The sequence below is a fragment of the Rhinolophus hipposideros genome (assembly GCF_964194185.1).
Source record: "Rhinolophus hipposideros genome assembly, chromosome: 21".
Classification (NCBI taxonomy): Eukaryota; Metazoa; Chordata; class Mammalia; order Chiroptera; family Rhinolophidae; genus Rhinolophus; species Rhinolophus hipposideros.
The window spans coordinates 29627572-29633571 of record NC_138067.1 but is presented as its reverse complement, the minus strand read 5'-3'; the positions used below and the strand labels follow the sequence as shown (position 1 = coordinate 29633571).

The 6000-nt window shown below is 42.2% G+C and overlaps 1 protein-coding gene across 3 annotated transcripts in view; it reads left to right on the top strand.

Moving 5' to 3' along the window:
* MBTPS1 (membrane bound transcription factor peptidase, site 1) overlaps positions 1-6000 on the top strand; it is a 60097-nt gene continuing 54097 nt past the window's right edge. For all 3 annotated transcript variants that reach the window (XM_081032703.1, XM_081032705.1, XM_081032704.1), the window contains exon 1: positions 1-126. The gene's annotated coding sequence lies outside the window, so the exon portion shown is untranslated. The remainder of the gene's footprint in view (positions 127-6000) is intronic.

The following is a 6000-nucleotide window of genomic DNA, read 5'->3' as shown; positions in this document are numbered from 1 at the left end:
CTCCGCCCCGACGCGCGGTATCGCGAGAGTTGGGAGTAAACAGCCCCGAATGGAGCCCCGAGGTGTGTCCGCCGCTGAGGCGCCGTTATCCCGGGCCCACCGGACCCGAGCTTGAGGCAGCCGCAGGTACGTCAGGCGGCCGGATCCCCGGGGCCGCCGCCCGCCCTCCCGACCGCCCGCGCGGTCAGCTGTGTTCGCCGGGCCCGGGGCCCCGCGGGTGGCGGTGCGGCGTGCGGCGGCTGGGCCCTCCGTGCGACGCCGGACCCGCAGGGCGCCGACCGGGGCGCCGCGCGGGCGGCGAAGGGGGCGTGCGGTGAGCGGGGCGTGCGGTGAGCGGGGCGTTTGGACGCGGCGCCAGGAAACCGGCGGTCCCAGGCTGACGGCTGCTGTCCCCGCCTGGCCCCTGTGCGTGCGTACACGGCGCGGTTGCTGGTACAATTTCATTTTCCGTCTGTGCAATACGCGGCGTGACCCAGTGCTCGGGCCCTGGCCCTCGCCCCCGAGCACTCCCCCAGGCCGAGCTCTGCGCCCGGAGCCCGCTGCTGTCAGATGGTTAGCGCCCTCGGGTCTCGGCGCGGCCGCAGCCCGCACGCGCGGCTCCGCTGGTTTGCAGAACCGCAGGGTGGGAAGCTCGTGGTCAAGGAGGGCCCGAGACCCGGCTTTACTGTGGGAACCGCAGGGCCCTGCAGACCCGTGGGCTCTGCAGGTCTCGCCTTGCCCTGCCACGGGGGGCTGCTTAGTAAGACTCTTGTAGAGCGATCGTTTCTATGAAGATGTTACCCCTTGTTTGGGTCAGCGCCCCTGGGGATGTTGGCCGATCAGTTCAGGCAAGGTAAAGGAAATACCTAAATTTATTGAAGACGCTTCCCAGGGAGCTCGAGGGGCCTGAGATGTGAGCTGAACTTGCTGGAGAATTGGGTTTGCTATGGCTGGCCGGGCTAGTGAGGAGCTCTCTGACGTCAGGGTCCTAGTTAGCACGTGTCTTATTAGCACAAGTATGAAAAGCAGGGAGAACAGTGATGCTTCCCAAACCTTTTTGTCCGCAGCACCCGTTTCACATACACACTTTTTTAAGACTTAAGAGCTTTAAGGTGAAATGTATCATAGAATTCACCTGTTTCAAGGCACTTACTTACGTGTACTAAGGTATTTAAGGGATGTCAAATAATTTTTTTTTAATTTTCTAATTCTAGTTGACGTGCCACGTTATATTGGTTTCAGGTGTACAACATAGTGGTTGCACTCGCTGAGTGTTTTAAAGCAGATTTACAGAGTGGTGCCATCATCACCACAATCCACGTTTCCGCCACCCCAAGAAGATGTCTGGTGCCCATCTGTAGTCACTGCCTATTTCTAACCCCGGCCCCAGCCACCACTACTCTTCTCTCTGTCTCCCTAGGTTTGTCTTTTCCAAATACTTAACATATTCAGGTGGAGTCATAGGTGGCCTTTTCTGTCTGGCTTCTTTAATTTATTAATGTACCGTGTTTTCAAGGTTCATCCAAGTTGTAGCATGTGTCAACCTTTCGTTCCTTTTTCTGGCCCAATAATATTCCATTTTACGGATGCAACACATTTTGTTTATCCATTCATTTTGTACCCTTTTTGCAAGTGAAATTTTATTTTATGTTCCCATGTATAATGCAGATGGCCAGAGCCCTTTATTGGAGGTACTGGGGGTGTCGCCTGAGTGGGACATTTGTCCATTGGTTCTCTCCATTGCATTCCCCAACCATCCCTGATAATCAAGAGTCGGTTGTTCCTATGAAAAAAGAAATTCTAATTAAATGCTTGCAGAGCCTTTGAAGCACCCATGAGATCAAGCAGGATCTCTTCTAGTCAAGAGATTTTTAGCATTTCCTTCAAATTTACATGTTCTTTGATTCCATGTTCTGTAATTATGGTGGTAGATAGTTCTTGCCCAATGCCTCTTTATTTTTGTGGCAACCACAGTAAGTCCCACAAATAATTAGAGTAACAAAAGCTAGGAAGGCTGAAGACTTAGGTAAAGGCTCCTATTGGTGTTTTAAGTAGGGTTTTCCAGGGGAGATTTACAACTGCCTCTTTGCACCAGGAGAGAGTAGAGATATTGGTTATATTTTATTGGAAAAACTTGACAACTCCAACCCTTGGTGATTTGAACTATTAAGAACTGGAAGCTAGACCTTGTACGTGGCATTTGGGTCGAGGACTGTGGTCTTTTCCAGTGTTTTGCCTGAGACAGGTTAGGAGGTGGTTAAAAGACACTTAAGTTGATTTTTCATTCTGTTTTCCTCATCAGTTTTGACTGTTGCAGAAATCTGTTAGCTAGATTTATTAATCTGGACAATGTCTTTTTGCTTAAGGAAATGAGTTTAAAGTACAATGGGAAAAGGACTGAGTTTGAAGGAGCCTCTTCTGTGGCTAATCAGTACCAGAGGACTGAAGGATAAAGGAAATAAGTTAGACAGGTGCAACATGGGTGAAAGGCTAGGTCGGCAATGAAAGGCAGTGCAGACCAAGATTTGTTTTAACTTTGGCACTATTGATTCTTTGGGCTGAATTAGGTGTGTGTTTTTCCCCTTATAAAACCTAATGGACAGAATGTGCCGGAAAGAATGGTTCAATCAGGCATAAGAATACACCTTTTTTCCAAGATAGTGTGGTTTGACATCTCTTAAATGTTAGCTTATCAAACAATGATAATATAGCCAAGTATGCAATTAGTTATGAAAGTGGTATTTTTACAGCCAAATTTTAATTACGCTGAATGGTACCCTTTCATGGCCTAAACACAGTTCAGTTTTCTCTGGAGCTATTTCAGTAAAGGTTCGTTAAAAAGCAAGGCATATCTGCATAATTAGGTAACTATCGGTAGTACAAGTAATTTCCTCTCACCTGAATTGTGTTCTTTAATTGTTGGCAAAGAAATAATTTCAGATGTACTTTAGCTATACCTAGAATTATATTCTTAGTGATGCTCTTTTATAATGCAAAGTAGAGGAATCTCAGAGTTGCAAAGAATGTTAAATGTCAGACCAGTTGGTAGCCCAAGTAATATATTTCCTCTACTTCATCTCCCTTTTTCACATATAGCTCCAAGAATAATCAAATATTATTCTTGGCGTGTATTATTTAAACTGTTTTTCTTCAATATTTGATGTCTATTTTTTGATTAAATCTGTATTAGAAGCATAATTATACCTAATTGTGGAAAACCCATAATTATGTATATACCATCTTTTAGAGTGTACCTTTGTATGTAAAGATAACCAGATCTCTATGTAGAGAATTTATAGATATTAAATCCAATAAACACTTAGTGGCTCCAGTAATAGTCCTAATTAGACCCTATGAGTACATGATATTACTGATGATAAGCCTGTTCATTCAGAATGAACTAGCTAAAAGTTAGCCTTACCTTAGAAGGTAGGCACAGATAGATTTTTGTAAACAATTCCTAGGAAATAGATCCCTTTTAAGTTCTATATGTACAAATAAAATTAAACCTTTAACATATTTTGAATCTTTGTATCTCTGTCTTACCAGAAAAATTAAAAAGGTTTATAGGTGTTTAACTTATGTTTTGTCTAATTATAAAAGTGTGACATACACTCTTTGTAGAAAATGTAAATAAATAGAATTAAGAAAATAATTACTAATAATTATACCATTGAAATGTAGAACCACTGTTACCACTTTGGTAGACATCTTTTCATGTTCCTTTTTTCCTGTGCATGTGGTAGGTACATATTTAAATTCGGAATTTGGATCACACTGTACATGAACTGTTTTACTTAATATTTCATTAGTATTTCCCCATATTCTTTGGGAAATATTTTAGTTTCCTATTGCCACTGTAACACATTTCTACAAACTTTGTGTCTTAAAACAGTACGAGTTTATTATTTTAATATTCTGGAGGTCAGTAGTCCAAAGTCAGTCTTGGGCTAAAGTCAAGGTATCGGCAGAGCTTCATTCCTTCTGGAGGCTCCAGGGGAGATACTGTTTCCTTACCTTTTTCAGGTGCCTCCCAGAGGCACCTGCATTCCTTGGCTCCTGACCTCTTTCTCTGATTACTTCAGTCTTGTACATCCATCATTGTATTTACTACTGCCAGCTCGGTGGTCCTGCCTCCCTCTTATGAAGACCCTTATTATTGGACCCACGTGGATGGTCCAGGATAATCTCCCCATCTCGAGATCCTTAGTTTCATTACACCTGCAAACTCCCCTTGGTCATATAAAGTAACATTTATAGGTTCTGGGGCTGGGGCCATCTTTGGGGGACCATTATTCAACTTTCTAAAGGAGCATAGTTTAGAATTGCTGCATAGCATTCCATAATTATGGCTGAACCATAATTATTTAGCTAGTCCCCTGTTGTACTTTTAGATGGTCCCTAATTTATCCCAGTTATAATCCTTGATTGTATGCTTTCAGAGTCACACTTACATGGAATGAATTTCTAGGGGAGATTTTAGAAAAGCAGGGTAGCCTACCTCTTAAAAGTGTGGTCTGTGGAGCTAGACTCCCAAGTTCCCAGCCCAGCGTTCCCACTAACTAGCCATGTGGCTCCAGGCAAGGTTCTGAGTTTACCTGGGCCTCAGTTTTCTCATCTGAATATGGGGGTAGTAACAGGTTGTTGCGAGAATTAAATGAGTTAATACATGCACATTACTTAGAATAGTGTCTACCTCAGTAAGTGTTTGTTTTTGTTATTACTGGACTTACTACATGCATTTTTAAGGCTTTTAATACATGTTGGCAAATTACCATTCTAAAAGATTACAAGAATTTTTTTTTTTTTTACATTCACTAGCAACATACGAGATCACTCATTTTATTGGGTTGATTTTTTTTTTTTAAGATTAACAAAAACAGGGTAGTAATTTATTGGTTTTTTGGCATAAGAAATGTCCAAACCTGCAAAGATTTTTTTATAAGATTTTATTTGAGGCAAACTAATGACAATTGCCAGGAAGCAAGATCTAAAATGCTCCCTATTGGGTTGAATTCTTAAACATGATTTGTATTTTATGCTGAGTGTCAATTTATGTCTGTCAAAATGTTACTTGCTTTTTATAATATAAATTATGGAAACACGGGTTAATTTTAACAGAAAGTTATTTCACCATGAATCTTTTCATTTCTCTCAATTATGTAGAATGTGAAATATTTTACATTTCATTTTGATGAGCTGTCCCATCTGTTGGGATGTTATGATGTCATTCAGTGTAATAGTTGATGCGTGTAAATCTCTTTGACATGGTGTATGGTCTAGTTATGACCCAGTGAGTCTAATATAAGGGGTTTATATGTGTGTTCCTTTCACTACTTTTTAAAATTTAGTACTCCCACCCTTCTCAGTGCATGTATATATTGCATATTTTGGAAACAAGTTCAACCTGCCAGAAATGTTCCAAAAACAGTATAAAACTTTTTTTTTTTTTTAAATCTGAACCATTTGAAAGTAAGTAAGTTGCAGACCTGATGCCCATTATCCCCAGATACTTTAGTGGATATTTCCTGCAAGCAAGGACCTTTGTACATAATGATAGCAAAGCCTTCAAAATCAGGAAATTCCTATTGACACAGCACTGTTATCTAATTACAGGGAGGCCCCATTCAGGTATTGCAGTTTGTTCCAGGATTGTCCTTATAGCAAAGGGACCCGATTCCGAATCTTGAGTTGTAGTTAGTGGTCATGTGTCTTGAATCTCAGTCTGGAGCTGTATCTCAATCATTCCTTGGCTTTTGTTACCTCAGTACTTATGAAAATTCTAGGCCAGTTATTTTGAAGACTCCCTCGGTTTGGGTTCTGGTGTTTCCTCGTGACCCGATTCAGGTTGTGCATCTTTGGCAGGAACCCCACGGTGGCTGCTGGGCTCTTCCAGAGCATCTGCTCTGTGGCTCCCTTTCCATGTGTCCCATTGCTGATTAACTTAATAAATTTTTGCCACGTAAAGGTACCTTTTTCCCCTTTGTAAATCAGCATTTTGTTGGGAGGCATTCTGAGACT